Source organism: Pteropus medius, unplaced genomic scaffold (assembly GCF_902729225.1).
Source record: "Pteropus medius unplaced genomic scaffold, Ma_sr-lr_union100, whole genome shotgun sequence".
NCBI lineage: Eukaryota > Metazoa > Chordata > Mammalia > Chiroptera > Pteropodidae > Pteropus > Pteropus medius.
Genome location: NW_024347732.1, coordinates 331,577 through 350,560, shown reverse-complemented (window position 1 = coordinate 350,560; position 18,984 = coordinate 331,577). Strand labels below are relative to the sequence as shown.

At 37.4% G+C, this 18,984-nt stretch overlaps 2 pseudogenes; both read left to right on the top strand.

The window, feature by feature from the left end:
* Window positions 1–220: 220 nt before the first annotated feature.
* On the top strand, window positions 221–338 carry LOC120614340 (uncharacterized; annotated as a pseudogene).
* Window positions 339–5,134: 4,796 nt separating this feature from the next.
* LOC120614322 (eukaryotic translation initiation factor 3 subunit H-like) overlaps window positions 5,135–18,984 on the top strand; it is a 96,353-nt pseudogene continuing 82,503 nt past the window's right edge.

Genomic DNA, 18,984 nt, shown 5'->3' with positions numbered 1-18,984 from the left:
TGCTACTATACTGCATTCCTTGGAAATGTTTATTAATGTTGCAAACATATATTTAATATGATGTTTCAGGGAAAGATAATATATCATATAAAGAATATTACTCCTCAAAATAAATATTTAAAATAATTCTTATAAAAACATAGCAGCAGCTATGTCCTCACCATTATCTAACTTGATATTATATTTTAAAAGCTATTTCTCTCAAGATTTAAAAGTAATAGTCTACGGCCATGCTACCCTGAACAAGCCTGATCCTGTCTGATCTCGGAAGCTAAGCAGGATCAGGCCTGGTTAGTACTTCTTGGGAGATCACCTAGGAAGACCAGGTATTGTAGGCATAAAAAAAAAAAAATAATAAGGGATTGTAAGCTGATAAGGTCCTCGCAATCTGTGAGGTCAACCAAGGGTTGCCTCGCCTAAAAAATAAAATAATAAGAGAAAAATAAATAAAAGAAAAAAAGTAGTCACAACTATTTAAATGTTTTTTGAAGATTTTGAGAATCTATAAAATTTTCTTGTTTTATTTCTTTTGAATATTATGAAAATCCTGTAGAAGTCATCATTGGCAACAGTTACAAAGTCAAAGACAGTTCTCTCTCCGGTTGTTAAGATTTGTAAGGATGATATGTGTCCACTTAATAACAACTTTAATGGATGATCACCTAATAAAGTAAGTAGGAATCACAACTGTTGACCTCTAACCTCAGGCATTCAGAGAGTATTCTTATTCATTAGTTTGTGATCCACCGAGAAGCTGTGAGAACTCAGCTAGGTCTTGACCTGTCTAGACCTATCCATGCTCTGCTGTGTCCTGTTAGCTAGTGAAATGCAAGTCACCCAGGAAGGTCGGGAGTCAAACACTTGGAAAACATCTGTCTTCATTCTTTCAGATTTGTTGATATATGCTTCAGTGGTCATGAAATAGATTCAAGGGCAGAAAAGACAGCATCAGTTGACAATTAGGCCACCTCTTGATCTTTCACCCTGCATGGCCAGCTCCCCCTTAGCCCAGCACCCAACAGAACACTCTCTCACTTGACTCCATGATACACCCCTTTCAAAACAGCACCACGTGATGTCACTGACCAGTTAGATTCATTGTAAAAACCACCACTCCAATATCAACTCCAACCCAGGAATTCCAGCAGTCCTAGGAAGAACACATGTCAGAGAGAAATGAGAATTATAGACTACTCTACTTCCAACTTGGGGAGATGGAGAATAAAAAAGAAAAAAAGTAAAATCTACTTGGGTAAAGCCATATATAAATGACCCACAGCCATGTCACTTCAATACCTTCCACTTCATTAAAAAAAAAATGTTAAAGCCATATATAAATGACCCACAGCCATGTCACTTCAATACCTTCCACTTCATTTAAAAAACAAAAAGTGTTTTGGGCAAATATGTACTATGTCAAAGGCACTGTGCTATGTACTAAAGATACTGCCTAAATTAGAAAATACAGCTAGGCTATTGAAAATGAATATATGGGCAAAAATACTACAGCTGTTAAGCGGATGCTTATGTGATCCCATAGGTCTTGTTTTCACTTGCTAAACTTTATGTAAATATATAGTGATAATGAAGTGGTGTCTGAGATAGCTGGTGCCCAAATTATGGCTCTTTGCCATAAAACAAAATCTTTTCTTTATTCCTTTATTTGCTCTTTGCAGAAATGAGGCTTTCCAGCCAGGAAAAATAATGGGTGGCATCTGTTCTTTTCAGGAACTGTTTAACAAAGATTTTATTCAAGTTGTGAAAAAACATAATTGTCTAGATTTACTCTATTCTAATGTGTAGAAATTATACACTGTAACACAAAATGCAAAGAATGATAGACTAAAGTAAATTCTATCAACAATAAAGGATGTTTGTTAAATAGTATCTTTAATACAAAAACAGGCAGCTTCAAGTGTTTGTGGATCTGTAAGTCATTGGCCTGAAGACTTAGACAACTTGTTCGGGGGAGCTTAGTCCTTCTATTAGTTGCAGGTGCAAACATTTCAAATTTGTTGATATAAGCTTCTGTGGTCATGAAATAGATTCAAGGGCAGAATACCTGTAGTTATTTGTAGTCATAATTAGACCATTTGGGGAACAATTAGACACTTAATTTTGAGGATGTAAGTGACTGGCCCACAGTTAGCCCTAGATAAAGTGTTTGTACCCACATGACAGGACACTGTGCCCAAACCAGTCAAACACTTTTTTTTTTTTCATTCACTTCGATAGTTCCTGTTTTCCCTTTGCAGACAGACAGATATTGGAGAAGATAACTATTATTGTAGTGGCAAAATACATGTGATAAGAATAACTATACTGAGTGAAAATAAAGTTGTGTTGACAAAGATATAAATAAGGGCAGCAATGTACATATATCATAAACCAGGAAAGAAACTCTGTCAAAAGAGTTGCTTCACACAATGAATTCCTTAGTTATGTCTCCCTTGCCAAGCTAGTAATTTATGAAAATGGTGCAAGGAAGATTGCTGTGAGCTGGAAATCATTAGGTGAATGTTCTTCACCTATGATATGTTTGTCCTCTTGAATGGAGAATTCTTAGGGATTTATGCCTATATTGAAGTGACATTCAAATGGACTCTTGTTCTAGACTCTGATTTTATTTTTCACCCTCCCCTACCATTTCCCTTGGAACACCTCCCAGCCATTCATACTTTTAAAATACAGGTATTTTCTACCTAGGCATAAGGAAAGTTATCTTTTTCAGTCACAAGTTCAAACTGCTCATAGTTAATCTAATAATCTTTCTTAAACCATTGGTTAGGCTTGAGAAAAGAAGATCTGCTTTTGAGATTTCATTTTTTTATTTGATTCTTAAAAAATAAAAGACGTCTTTGAAAAAATTGGAAGTCTTTCAAGCACAGTCTTTTTCAGTTTACTGAATGCTATATATACTTTAATGTTCTATTTATTTATTGCTCAATTAGAAAAATACATCACAGCCAAGTTCATATTACTTTAAATATCCTTTTTAATGTAAGATAAAGCAAATGTTCTCAATTTTCCCTCCTATCATTTTGTCTTCTTGAAAAGCTTATATATTTCATTTATCTATTGTTTAAAATATCAATATATCTTAAAGCAGAAATTTCCACATAGAAGTGTCTTACTTGTGCCCAGAGACAAGTCGGCCTAATACATTTTGCTATGGACTTCTTTAATTAAATCAGTAATTGGATTCCAGAGCTCCTGAATTTACTGGTTGAAGTTTAAATGTACCCTTAAAATACAGTGAGAGGAAATATAATAAATGTAGAAACTTCTTATCTCTTCAACTACAAGATCACTTCTAAGTTAATACAGTGAATCATAACTGCCAGTTACATAACCTCTGTTTATAAATTATTAAGCACTTTAGATAGGAACACTGAGGCTTGTCCAAATGGAAACTCAGTGAAGTTCAGCAATTTCTATGACTATCAACTAGTGAACCTTTCTTTGTTATGGCTGCTGCACAAATGTCAGGCGGATGCTTTCAAGGATTTCATATCACCCTGAACTGCAACTTCTGCATGATATCGTCTGTAACCAAGTGACCTGTTGCAGCTCATTAAAGTTAATGTAATGGATCATTCCCTCTTAATTGTAATCATCAGCAAATTAATCTTTTTCCTAGGCTAACTAGGTAACAGGGAACTATGTGATCTAAGTAGAATACATGAATAACTTTCCTCTTAGCTATGTGCCTTAATTCAACTTAAATAATTAAGCAGGGGGCATAAGCAGAAGTTCTAATATGTGCTAGGTGTGCCTTATTTACATCATTACAATATAATTATAAAATAATCTAATGCTTTTCCAGAGCTAGACTTTCATCCCAAAGCAGAGACAAGAGAAAAATGATGAAGGTAATTCAGGTGAGACTCCTATTTGGCAAAATGACATTTCCCTTTGGCTGATTTCCACCACTGTCAAATATTAAAGATATTATCTAACTACTGTTTATAATTATAAACTCTTTGGAAACTTCAATACCGTTATATTGATTTTTTATTTAAAAAATAATATACAGAAGCAGGAATGAAGAAACACATATGAAAGACCACAAATTCTTAGAATTAGTCGAAATAATCTTTCTAGAATTCTTGATCTATCTAATGATTCCTACTTCAAGTACATTTGTCACTGAAAGATCATTAGTATGTTTTATGTTTGCACTGAGGTGATAATAATTTGCTAGTATTTGTAATGAAACTTGAAATTGAAAGTTAAAGAGTAATCTCTCTAGATAATAATATTGTGTGAAAATTTTTCTAATCTATTGGACTAAGCAATCTCTAGAAAAGAGCAATTTTAGTCTAAACAGAAAAGGTGTTGAACTAGTGACAGGATTTATTATCTCAGTTAGCATAATGAGCCCTCTACTACTCCTCCAGGTGAAGGTTGACCAGCCATTTTATAAGTGAGCTCAAACATTCAATAATCATCCAGAAAGAAATGTGAAAAAATTAGGAAACATCTATAATTCCTATGCCATATAATAAAAAAATAGGCCTTAAACACAGTGATACAAAAAATGTTTCATAAGAGTGTGCAGAGAAAGAAAGATAACCATAATCAGGCTCCCTCCCACACCCATAGCTAACTTCTGAGCAGAATAAAACTCAGCACTTCTCCCTTACGTATGTGTACACGGGCTCCCATCATCTGGCAGTGTGACACTATTGTTTAACCTGTGTATAAAAGGTACTGCCATCATGTGAGGGTGCCATGCCCTTGCTGGGGAACTGCCACTCTGTGAGGCGGGCTGTGCTTTTGCTAGAATAAAGAGCTGTGTTGCAGTTTTCTTCCAACTTATCAATTTTTGTGCCACTTACACCAGAACAGTGAATCTGCAGCAATACACTTGGTATAGTCGGCAGGATTCCCAGATAAGGGAGCCGTGTGCTCCGCTGAAAGATAGGAGGGACATGTGGCCTGCACAGAGTATGTGGTACCCCATGGCGGCGGTATTGATGACTTGGACTCCACCTGAGCCATGGAAGGCAGTTGATGGATCCTCTATAAGTATTGAGAAGGCGCTCCACTCTTTGAAAGCACAACTGCCAGAAAAAGCTCAAGCCATGGCTATGAATTGGGCTGGGTGCCTTTAATGGCTTTGAAGCAGAATATGGATGAAGCTCTCACAGAAGCTGTGCAGGTACAGAAGCTTCTGCAAAAGGAAGATGCCTTGGGTGCAAGGATGCAACAACTGGAATCTGAGCTCCAAAGAAGTCCACCCTCCGAGTCACCCTCAAAGGCAGAGGACTCTCAGAGCATGTGAGTAATGGCAAATGTATGCTAAATTAGTGCAGATTATTCATGAATTGGGCATGCAACAGGCTGTGTTTAATGTGAATAAGCGCCGACCGGATGATGAATGGTTTATGACTGGCATGCAGGACCTAGTGTTAGGGACTGCCCCCTCTACTGTTTTTAGCTCATTGTTTGCTATCCGGCTCCCTATGTGGGGAAACATATATATGAAGTGAGTACGGCAAAGGCTGCTCTGGGGAATGTAGGGGGCAGATGCATGAAGATGGGGGTAGAAGTGTCCGTGAAGTAAGGCCCAGACCCCAGAGGAGTGAGAAGAAAAAGAAAGGTCTGGGTCAGGGTCCTGTGCAGGTGACCCAAATGCAAATGTGGACTGATTTGCTAGCTGCAGGTGTTGATCAAGACAAGATAGACCACCAGCCTAATGCAGTGTTGCTAGAATGCGACAGTTAGAACCTGAGCAGCAGTTCAGGCTATGGGTAGAAAACTCCTGCTGAGAGAACCAGACTTATGGCCTTGAAGGACTTTTTGAAACCCCAGGACTCTCTGTTAACCCTATATGATTAGAGAGAAGGCCGAGGAGCCCGTTTGTAGGAGATATATGGGTTCTGGAGGCCGCATATGGAATTAGCAATCCACTGGTCCCCAAACAGTGCTAGCCTTGGTGGATACCAGCACCAACTGCAGTCTTATCTATGGAAATACAGACAGATGCCCTGGATCAGCTACCTATGTAGATGGCTAAGGGGGCAGACTATTAAGACCAAAACTGTGACTTTGCCTCTTGGAATAGTACGTTTACCCCCACGTCCATTCATATAAAGTGCATATTTCTCCGTTGCCGGGGTGGATGTGTTGCAAGGGCTCAATCTGCAGACCTCTGCTGGTGAATTCCATTTGCGAGTCCAGGTGGTGATGACTGTGCTACAGGGACAGTCATATTCATCACCCGCCACAGAAAGTGCCAGAACCAAGGCACATTGCCAATGTTAAGCAATATTGCTTACCTGATGGACAAGGCTGCAATTCAGGAATTGGAGAAAGCTCAGATTGTGTGCCCCACCCATAGTCTGTATCATGCCCCTGTGTGGCCAGTGAAGAAGCCTGATGGCTTGTGGAGAATGACTGTGGACTATAGGAAATTGAATAAAGTGACTCCCCAACTGCATGCAGCAGTACCATCCATCCATGATCTAATGGGTCAACTGACTACAAGGCTAGGAATGTACCACTATGTTTGGATTTGGCTAATGCTTTTTTCTCCATATATTTGGCTCCTGAAAGTCAAGATGAATTTGTCTTCATGTAGGAAGGAAGACAATGGACTTATGTAATATCACCCCAAAGCTATTTACCTAGCCCAACCATTTGTCGTGGGTTGGTGGTCCAGGATTTGGCAACCTGGACCCAACCAGCAATTGTGGAATTGTTTCATTATATTGATGATATCACATTAACCTCTGCTTCCCTTACAGGTCTAGAGCAAGTGGCGCCAGTGCTTCTGCAGCATCTGAAAACAAGTGGCTGGGCGGTAAATGCAACCAAAATTTGGGGACCTGGCTTATTTGTCAAATTCTTGGGTATTGTCTGGTCAGGTAAGACAAAAGTTATCCCTGATGCTATAATTGATAAGACACAAGGATATCCACAACCCACATGGTTTAGGAATTGCAGAGTTATGTGGGCCTTTTGGTGTACTGGAGAGTGTTTGTGCCCCATCCAGCACAGCTAGTATGACTGTTGTATGGCCTGATCAAGAAGAGAGCTACTTAGGACTGGGATGAAATGATAGAGAAGGCGTTTACTGCCACCAAATGGGCAGTGCAGCAAACCTAAGCCTTACAGATAACAGGTCCAGGTAAACCCTTTGAATTAGACATTCATATAACAGCAGAAGGATATGGCTGAGGCCCATGACAACTTTCAGAACAAACTAGGACCCTGGTGGGTTTTTGGTCCCAATTATGGAAAGGCACTGAGAGCTGGTACTCCCTAATAGAAAAGCAACTAGCAGCTATATATGCAGCCTTATAGACTACTAAGGCAAAGATTGGCATGGCCAAAGTGTAGGTGTGTACTACTTACCCTGTACAAGGTTGGTTATGCACATGGATACAGGCCCCCCAAATAGGGGTGGCCCAAACTCCTACTCTGACAAAATGGGGTTCATATATGGAACAACAGAGTGCCATAGCTGCTAGCCCTCTGGCCATGTAATTCAGAAAGTTTTAGGCCCAGTTGAGTTTATCACCGACAATATACTGGATGCTGCAGTTCCTACAGATTTAGAAATATCTCCCTACAAAGAAGAGAAGCCACCCATACTTTCTGATGCATGGTACACAGATGCATTCAGTAGGGGGCAGGGAGCCAAGTGGGTAGCTATAGGTGTGCAACCAGCTACTGACCACACTTGGGCCCTTGACTATTTGTACTAATAGCTGGGTGGTGTTTAAAGGCCTAACATTATGGTTGCCTACGTGGAAATGGCAAAACTAGCTAGTGGGCCATAGATTCTTGTGAGGACAAGCCATGTGGCAAGACTTATGGGAAATAAGACAGGGAATGGATGTAACTGTCTATCATGTTATAGGTCATGTCCCTTCGGTTTCTCCAGGAAATGATTAGTCAGATGCTCTTTCCTGTGGCAATGGCTAGAAAAGGCTCCTGCCACTGATGTGACACACTGGCTCCACAGACGATTGCAGCATGCAAGTGCTAAAACTATGTGGACATTGAAGCAACAATGGAACCTTCCCTTGGAGTGGGAAGATGTCACAGATCCCTGTGCCAAGTGTTTGATATGCAGCTAAGATATGCCACATCCTTGTCACATGAAGTAGGAGCATGCACAAGTAACAAGGGGAAAGGGCCCATTGGCCATGTTATAGATAGATAACATGGGATAGCTTTCAAAAGTTCAAGGGTCATCTTATGCCCTTATGGTAGTAGATACAGCCATCAGATTGTTGTTTTCACGGCCCTGTGCAGCCTCATGGGCAGGCCTAAAGTCTACTTGGCACTGGGTCTTAGCTCTCCTAGGAGGTGGAGCCTACCTCCTAGTGGCATGTTGTTGTTCCATGTATTGTTGTTGTGGCATACGGGTACAGAGTTCTGCCTCCCTGCAGCAATCACACGCCAAGCCTCCAATAGGTGTACTGCAGGAACCCTGAAGGAGTGGAGTGTGCAGAGAAAGACAACCATAATCAGGCTCCCTTTCACACCTGTAGCTAACTTCTAAGCAGAAGAAAACTCAGTACTTCTCCCCATATGTAAGCATATGTCCAGTATTTGTGTGCAGGCTCCCATCATCTGACAGTGTGACACTGTTGTTTAACCTGTGTATAAAAAGTGCTGCAACCATACAGGGGTGTCATGCCCTTGCTGGAGAACTGCCACCTTGTAAGGTGTGCTGTGCTTTTGCTGGAATAAAGAGTTATGTCACAGTTTTCTTCCAAATGCCCAAGTTTTATGCCCCTTAACCCAGAACAGTGAATCTGCAGCAATGCAAAGAGCCATGGTTCTCAAGATATCATCTATGAACCAGCAGTATCATCATCAACTGAAAACTTCTAAGAAATGACAATTCTCAGGCTACCTTAGATCTACTGAATCAGAAATCCTGGCAGTGAAGCCTGGCAATCTGTTTCACCAAACCCTGAAGATGACTGTGATGCATGCTAAACATTTGGAACCACTATATTATAAAATAAAAGTGTGAATAGTCTATACACATTAGTTTATATTCAAAGGAAATTATTTTGATATAATAATTTGGGGATGTAAGTTGCTTATAAATGTATTACCATAAATATATATATTTATATATATTTATATGTATATTAAATATATGTATATAGTATACATATACTACAATTACAGAGAGAGAGAGAGAGAGAGAGAATCAGATAACTACTTACATTGATATGGTTTACTATGCTTCCTAGGCACAGTACAGGAATCCAAATGCTAATCAGTTATTGCTATGAAAGCAGTGATAATGTTTGTTTTATTTACCTCCATCTCCACATCTTCAGCATCTACAGAACCTGGCATACATGGTATGTTTAAAAAATATTAAATGAATGGCTTAATGATATATGTATGAGCTCATCCCTACTTGAGAGTATAGATATTTCTCATATTAGGGTGTTTGAGTAAATAAACTTTTAAAGCAGTGGTGGGAACTAGGAAGGAATGTAGGTAATCAGAAAGAAAGAATGTAAAATGCTTAATGATTATCATGATCATCAAATAGTAGATTGTGTCTTATGGTTAATTGTAAAACATCTTTTGTAAAAGGTCTTTGTATCAATTGAGCAAGTAAATACTTATTCTTCATTTTTCATTATAATTTAAATACAGGGTAAGGATGTCCACTCTCATCATTTCTATTCAATATTGTACTGGAGGTTCTAGCTCGGGAAATTAGGAAAGAAAAGGAAATAAAAGACAACAAGATTGGAAAGGAAGAGGAAACTGTCTATGTTATACAGATGACATGGTCATATATATAAAAAATTCTTAAGGTTTCCACACACACACACACACACACACAAATTCTTAAGACTAATAAACAAATTAAGCAAATTTTCAAGATAAATATACAATAAACAATTGTATTTCTATACAATAAACAATCCTAAAATAATATTAATAAAATAATTCAATCTCCCATAGCAACAAAAATAAATAATAAAATAGTTAGGAATAAATTTGACCAAAGAAATACAATATTTATAAAGTGAAAATTACAAAGCATTTTTTTAAAAAAAATTACAGAAGACATAAAAAGGCATCCTATGTTGATATATCAGAAGATTTAATATACTTAAGATGACAATACTCCCAAATTGATCTACAAATTCAATTCAATACCCATTAAAATTCCAGATGGCTTTTTTGCAGAGATTGACAAACTGACCTTAAAATTCATATGAAAAGTCAAGAGTATTCAGAATAGCCAAAACAATCTTGAAGAAGAAAAAAAAAAGTTTTTGAAGATTCACACGCTCATTTTTAAAACTTACTACAAAGCTACAGTAATTAAGAGTAAATGGAACTGGCATTATTGTCAAGATGGCAGAGTAATTAAATGCTGTGCTTGCCTCCTCCTAAAACCACATCATTTTTACAACTACAGAACAATCATCACTAAGAATTACATAAAGTCTAGATAAACAGAATTCCTATAATTAAGGATATAGAGGAAAAGCCATGTCAAGACTGATAGGAGGGGCAGAGACATGGAATGGGCTGGTTCCATATCCACAAACATAGTTAAAACTTAAGAAGGATTATCTCACCTAATGTGGTCCCCCTGAAGAAAATGTGGTCCACACAAGGCTCCCCAGCCCAGGGTTCTAGTTCCAGGAAGAAAAATCCCCATAACTTCTGGCTATGAAAACCAGCAAAGATTGTGGCTGAGTAAGATGGATAGCAGCTGGAATCCCAGGAGATCTTCTTAAAGAGCCCCTATGGACTTATTTACTGATGAACTCATGATTCTCTCAGCTCTATCACTGGGGAAACAGACAAACAGGGAGGAATTGAATAATCTGGCTTAAAGTCAAGGGGAGGAGGGGCAGCTTTCCCTCAGACAGAAGTGCAGGCAGAATCCATTGTTTCTTTTTTGAGCACTTCCCTAACTCAACCTGTACATACAAGCCAGCACCATAGACCAGTCTCCATTCACCTGACTAATACCATTTTCCCTGCCCTGGTAAGTCCCTGAGATCCAGCTCCGCCCAATTTGAAGGCCCAGCCAAGCCTTTTCCAGTGGCTTTTTCATACAAATGTCCTGTCTTGATTCATGCTTTGGATTTTCTAAAATCTCTCAAAGTTTCACAAACTTCAAACAAGCAACATATGTCCTCAATATGCCTCAAAGTGCTTGCTAAGCAGCCCCAAGCCTGGCAGAAGCTGCAGCAGACCTTAGTTCTCAGCTTAGCCTCTTTCAGGAATCTCAAAGCCAGGCACAAGTGGCAATCACCTGCAGATCACATTGTAGTTTCTACCAAATGGTCCATGGAAGAGCACAGGCAGCAGCTGATCTTGGCCTGTACCAGAAAACCTCCCAAGAGGTCCTAAAGCCAATACAAATGATGGACAGCTTCAAACCATAGCAGAGCACCAAAAAACCACCCCCATAAATAATGCCCCAAAGGGAAGACTCGGAAGGAACCAGAGCCCCACTAAAGCGAATGCAGATCCATAGGGTCAGCTCTTATCCAATAGCTCCTCCACTGTAGTCACAGCCAGTTCACACAATCAGCCCAAGGGTCAATTCCTTCTACTGGCACGCAAACAGCAATCAAAGCCCAACTACAACAGTTGGACTCACACAAACCCGCACAAGGGATACACTTGGAGCAACAAGTTCGGGTGACCATGAAAACTGTACCATTGAGCCTCACAGGACACCAACGACATAAGACCACTTTACTAAGACTGGGAGGCATAGCAGGTCTACCTAATACATAGAAAAAATCAGAGGTAGCCAAATGGGGTAACAAAGAAACATGTCTCAAATGGAACAACAGAACAAAGCTCCAGAAAAAGAACTAAACAAAAAGGAAACAAGCAATCTACCAGAGGCAGAGTTCAAAACACTGATTATAAAGATGCTCAAAGAGCTCAGTGAGAACTTCAGCAAATAGACAGAAAACATTAAAATGGAGATAGGAAACATAAGAAAACAACCAGTCAGAAATGAAAAATGAAATGAAGAATAAATTAGAAGAAATCAACAATAGAATAGAGGGCTCCTTGCGAGATGGCATAGAAGGTAGAGGCAGTGCATGCTTCCTCTAGGGACTACACCAAAATTGTAACAAAGTCACAGAGCAACCAGCACATGGAGTCACCTGAGGTCTGGCTGAACAGGGTCCTACAAATAGGGATAAAAATAACAGATCACCTCAAAATGGTAGGCAGGGAGGAGACAAGAAATAGCCCAATCCCACAACCGTAAGTGGTAATGAAGAATCAGGAGGGCTATCTTGGCTGCAGAGTAAAGTGTCCTGGCTGCACACTAGGCTTCCTAGCCCAGGGTTCCATTGCCAGAAAGACAAGTCCCCAAAGCCTCTGGCTGTGAAAACCAACAGAGTTTGTGGCAGAGTGAGATGGAGGGCTGCAAGATTGAAGATGTTCCTCTTAAAAGCCCCATCCCTGACCTTACTCACTGATGAACTTGCTTGCTCTGAGCTACAGTGCTGGAGCAGCTGCTCGAGGGGCACCAGGAACATAAGAGGAGGCGCTGAGTTTTGGGGCTTCAGGTCAAGGGCTGGAGGGGCAGCTTTCTTCTGGACAGGGGTGCATGCAGAAGCCATTGTTTCTTTGTTGAGTCCTCCCTACTCCCAGGCTGCAGACACAGGCATTGCCATATCAGAGTACCCATCAACCTGGATAACACAGGTCCAATGCGATGGGGATTTCCTGAGACTCTGCCTCTCCCAACTTGTGAGCCCACCCAAACTGTTTCCAGCGTTTTATTCCATACAAACAGACTATACTGGCTCCTGCTGCAAACTTTCATAAAATCTCTGAAAGGCTTACAAAATTCAAAATATCTGGCCTCAGTGTGCCCTATACCACTTGCTGAGCAGCCCCAAAACTGGCACTAGTGGCAGCTGGTCTCGATTTCTGACTTGGCCCCTCCAAGCACCTATAAGCCCAGCATGGGTGACAGCCATATGTGGATTGCTTGGTGACTCTTACCAGGTAGCCACGAATGTGCACACGTTTTGAGTGAACTTGATGTGCAACTATACACCTCCCAGTATTGTGCCACAGGCCTCATAGCACACCTACTACATTATGGCACTCTATTAAAACCAGGAGATTTAGGAGCCCTATCTAATACATGGAAACAGACACAAGGAGGCAGTCAAAATGTGGAAACAAAGAAGCATGTCCCAAATGAAAGAACAGAACAAAGCTCCAGGAAAAGAATTCACCAAATAGGAACAAGCAATATACCAGATACAAAGTTTAAAACAGTGATTATAAGAATGCTCAAGGAAATTAGTGGAAGAGTAGATGAACTCAGGGAGAACTTTAAGAAAGAGATAGAAAGCATAAAAATTGAGATGTAAAACATATTAGGGAACCAGTCAGAAATGAAGAATACAATATCTGAGATGAAGAATACATTAGAGGGAATCAACAGAGTGGATGAAACAGAGGAACAAATCAGTGACATAGAGAATGGGGTAGCAGAGAACACACAATCAAAAGAGCAACAAGAAAAAAAATCCGAAAAATGAAGATAGTTTAAGAAATCTTAGGTACTACATCAAGTGTAATAATATTTGCAACATAGGAATACCAGGAGAAGTGAGGGAGCAAGGAATTGAAAACCTATTTGCAGAAATAATGATAGAAAACTTCCCTAAAATGGTGAAGGAAATAGACATACAACCCCAGGAGGTTCAGAGAGTCCTAAACAAGATGAACTCACAGAGGAAGATATCAAGACACATATAATTAAAATGCCAAAAGTTAAATTCAAGGAGAGACTCTTAAAAGCAGCCAGAAAAAAAACAATCAGTTACCTATAAGAGAGCTCCCATAACACTGTTAGCTGATTTCTAAATAGAAACTTTGCAGGCAAGAAGGCTTAACACAAAATATCCAAAGAGATGAAAACCCAGGACCTACAACCAAGATTACTTTACCCAGCAAGGTGAACATCTAGAAATGAAGGACAGATAAAGAGCTTGCTTGACAAGAAAAAGCTAAAAGAGTTCATCACAACCAAGCCAATATTACAGGAAATGTTTGACGAACTTCTTTAAGAAAAAAAAAAATATGTATTGCAAATCTAAATAAAGAATGGCAATAACTATATATCTATTAACAAGTACTTCAAATGAAAAGGATTTAAATGCTTCAATCAAAATGTAGGTGGTCAAATGGATAAGAAAACAAGACCTTTACATATGCTGCCTACCAGAGACACATTTCAGATTAAAAGACACATACAGACTAAAGTAATGGGATAGAAAAAGATATTTCATGATGTACCTAAAGTGTACTGTGCTGAGTGGAGTAAGTCAGATAGAGGAAGACAAATGCCATATGATTGCATGTATATGTGGAATCTAAAGAGCAAAACAAATGAACAACAATAACAACAAAAAATAACAGAAACGAACTCATAGATACAGAGAACATTCTGAGGGTTACCAGATGGGAGGGGGTTGGGGAAGTCAGTGAAAATGGGGAAAGGGATTAAGAAATACAAATTGGTAGTTACGAAATAGTCATGAATATATAAACATAACATAAGGATTATAGCTAATAATATTGTAAGAACTATGTACAGTGTCAGAGGGGCACTAGATTTATTGGAGTAATCACTTTGTGAGTTATTTAGATGTCTAATCACTATGTTGTACACCTGAAATTAATATAATATTGTATGCCAACTATATCTGAAAAATTAAAAATATTTTAAAAACCCAGTAGATTAGAAAAAGCAGAGGATCGAAACAGCAAATTGAAAGAAAAGGTAGCAGAGAACACCAAATCAGAAGAGAAAAAAAAAAAGAAAAAGAAAAAAAAATACAAGGATAGGTTTAGGGGATTCTATAATATCATGCATATCACATTTCATCATAGATGTACCAGAAGTTGATGAGAGAAAGAACAAGGAACTGAACATTTATTTGAAGAAATAATGCCAGAAAACGTTCCTAACCTGGTAAAGGAAATACACATATAAGTCCAGGATGCGCAGTCTCAAACAAGATGAACCCAAAGATGCCACATCAAGATACATCATCATTAAAATGCTAAAGTTTAAATTCAAAGAGAGAATCTTAAAAGCAGCAAGAGAAAAATACCTAATTCCCTACAAGGGAGTTCCCACAAGACTGTCAGCTGATTTTTCAACAGAAACTTTGCAGGCCTAAGGGAATTGTTAGAAAATATTCAAAGTGATGAAAAGGGAGGACTAACAATCAAGACTACTCTACATAGCAAGGTTATCATTTAAAAGTGAAGGTGAGGTAAAGAGCTTTCCAGAAAAGAAAAGATAAGGGACTTCATCACCACCAAGCCAATATTACAAAAATATGTTGAAGGGACTTCTTTAAAAAGAAAAAAGGGGCCAAAAATGAACATAACAATAAATAGTAAAATGTCAATAACTATGTATCTATCGATAGCCATTTTAAATGTAAATGGATTAAATGTTCCAATCAAAAGACATAGGGTGGCTGAATGGATAAGAAAACAAGAACCAGACATATGCTGTCTAAAAGAAACACACTTTAGATCAACTGACACACACAGACTAAAAGTAAGAAATAAAAAAATATATATATATTTCATACAAATGGGAATTTTAAAAAGCTGGAGTACCAATATTTATATCAGACAAAATAGCCTTAAAAAAAGGCTATAATAAGAGACAAAAGAAGGACATTATATAATGATAAAGGGATCAATCCAACAAGGGAATATAACCCTAGTAAGCATTTATGCAGCAAATATAGAAGCCTCTAAATATATAAAGCAAATATTAACAAATATAAAAGGAGAGATAGACAGTAATACTGTCATAGTAGGAGAACCTAACTCCCCATTGGCATCAATGAACAAATCTTCCAGACAGAAAATCAACAACAAAGCAGTAACCTTAAATGACAGAAGAGACCAGATGGATTTAATTTAATTTGTATTTTTAGAGCATTTCAACCCCAAAAAAGCAGATTATAGATTCTTCTCAAGTGCACAATGAACATTTTCCAAGACAGACCACATGTAAGGCCACAAAACAAGTCTCAGTAAATTTAAATAAGATTGAAATCATATCAAGCATCTTCTCTGACCACAATGATATGAAACTAGAAATAAATGACAAAACAAAAAAACATGAAAAATATATAAATACATGGAGGCTAAATGACATGCTGCTAAACAATGAATGAGTTAACAATGAGATCAAAGAAAAAGTCAAAAGATACCTTGATACAAATGAAAATGAAAACACAATGATCCAAAATCTATGGTACACAGTGACAGCCATCTAAGTTGGAAATTCATATCAATACAGGCCTACCTCAAGAAACAAGAAAAATCTCAAACAATCTACCCCACACTTAAAACAACTAGAAGACAAACAGCAAACAAAGTTGAAAGTGAGTAGAAGGAAATAATTAAGGTCAGAGTGGAAATGTGGAAATAAACAAAATAGAGTCTTAAAAAAAATACAAAAGATCAATAAAACCAAGAGATTATTGTTTGAAAAGATAAACAAAAATAGATAAATGTTTAACCAGACTCATCAAGAAAAAAAGAGGGAAGACTCTAATAAATAAAAACAGAAATGAAAAAGAAAAGTGACAACTGACTCCACAGAAATACGAAGGAGTAGAAGAAAATACTATGAGTAATTACAAGCCAACAAGTTGGACAATCTAGAAGAAATAAATGTATTTCTAGAAACATACTATCTCTCAAAACTGAATAAAAATGAAACAGAAAATTTGAACTGACTGTTTACTACTAATGAAATGAAATGAGTAATGGAAAAACTCTCCACAAACAAAAGTCCTGGACTTCACAAGTAAATTTTATCGAACGTTCAAAGATGAATTAACACCTATTCTTCTCAATTTATTCCAAAAATATCAAGATGAGGGAAGGCTCTCAAGCTCATTTTATGAGGCCACGATTATCCTGATTCCAAAACCACACAAAAATAGTACAAAAAAATAAAAAAGAAAGGAAGGAAGGAAGGAAGGAAGGAAGGAAGGAAGGAAGGAAGGAAGGTAGAAGGAAGGAAGGAAGGAAGGGAAGGAAGGAAGCGAAGGAAGGAAGAAAGAAAGAAAAGAAAGAAAGAAAGAAAGAAAGAAAGAAAGAAAGAAAGAAAGAAAGAAAGAAAGAAAGAAAGAAAAGAAGAAAGAAAGAAACAGATGAAAGAGAAAGAAACAGATGAAAGAGAAAGAAAGAAAGAAAGAAAGAAAGAAGCAAAGAAAGAAAGAAAGAAAGAAAAGAAAAGAAAGAAAGAAAGAAAGCAAGTAAGAAAGAAACAGATGAAAAGAAAGAAAGAAAGAAAGAAAGAAAGAAAGAAAGAAAGAAAGAAAGAAAGAAAGAAAGAAAGAAAGAAAGAAAGAAAGAGAAACAGACAGACAGAAAGAAAGAAAAAGAAAAATTATAGGCCAACATCCCTGATGAACACAAATGCAAATATCCTCAACAAAATATTAGCAAATTGAATTCAGCACCATGATCAAGTGAGATTTATTGTTAGGATGCAATATTTTTTTGATATCCACAAATCAAATAATGTGATAACCACATTAATAAATTAAAAGATAAAAATCATACATTCATATAAATAAATGCAAAAGAAATAAGAAAGCCTTTGACAAAATCTAACATCCATTTATGAGAAAGAATCTCAGCAGAGTGGGAATAAAGAGAACATTCCTCAAGATAATAAATGCCATATATGACAAACTCACAACTAACATCATACTCAATGGGGCAAAGCGAAAAACATTTCCCTTAAGATCAGGAACAAAACAAGGATGTCCGCTTTACTACTATTATTAAACACAGTATTGAAATTCCTAGTTTCAGCATTTAGGCAAGAAAATGAAATAAAAATCTAAATTGGAAAAGAAGAAGTAAAACTGTCATCATTTGCAAATGACATTATACTATATAGAGAGAACCTTAAAGATTCCACCAAAAAAAATGTTAGAACTAATAAATAAATTTAGTCAAGTAGCGGGATACAAAATTAATATTGAGAAATTGGTGGCATTTCTATACACCAATAATGAACTATAAGAAAGAGAACTTTAAAAACCAATTCCATTTACAATTGCATCAAAAAAAAATAAGACATCTGGGAGTAATTTATTTTTATTATTTTTTTTACCTTCTAAAAAGATTTTTATAATTTATAATGTCAGCAGGAATATATAAATACATATTCTCCACTAAAATTTACTAGCTCTGGATTTCATCATTTTAATTTTTTTTAATTAGTAGGTATGAGGTGGTAGCTTATATTTGTTTTAATTTGTATGTTTGTATGTGAGGCTGAACATTTCTTGAAACTTTTTACAAATCTATATTTATGCTAGAAAGATTTGCATTTTCATATGCTATTTTAGATTCTTATTACAATTGACCCTTGAACAACCTGGGGATTAGGGGCACTGGACCCCCACACAGTCAAAAATCCACTAATAACTTTTCACTCCCCAAAACCTTAACTACTAATAGCCTACTTAAGCAGAAGTTTTGTCAATTAACACATATTTAGTATGCTACATGTATTATATACTGTATTTGTACAATAAAGTAAGCTACAGAAAAGAAAAACATAGGAAAATCATAAGGAAAATACATTTACAGTATTTATTGAAAAAATCCACATATAAATGAACACACATAGTTCAAACTTGTGTTGTTCAAGGTCAACTATAATTTTTCTTTTTAAAAAATTTATTTATTTTAATTAGTTTCAAGTATACAGTACATTGCTTAGACATCTATATAGTTCTTAAAACGATCTCCCCAGTTGCTCCCTCCCTCCCCTAACCCTCCGCCTAGCCAGCTTATTAATACTAACTGCATTCTCTATGCCGGGCTCCCCATCCCCATGACTATCCATTAGCTACTAATTTGTACTTCTTTAACCCTTCGTCCCATTCTCCCAGCCCCCCGAAACCCCTCCCCTCT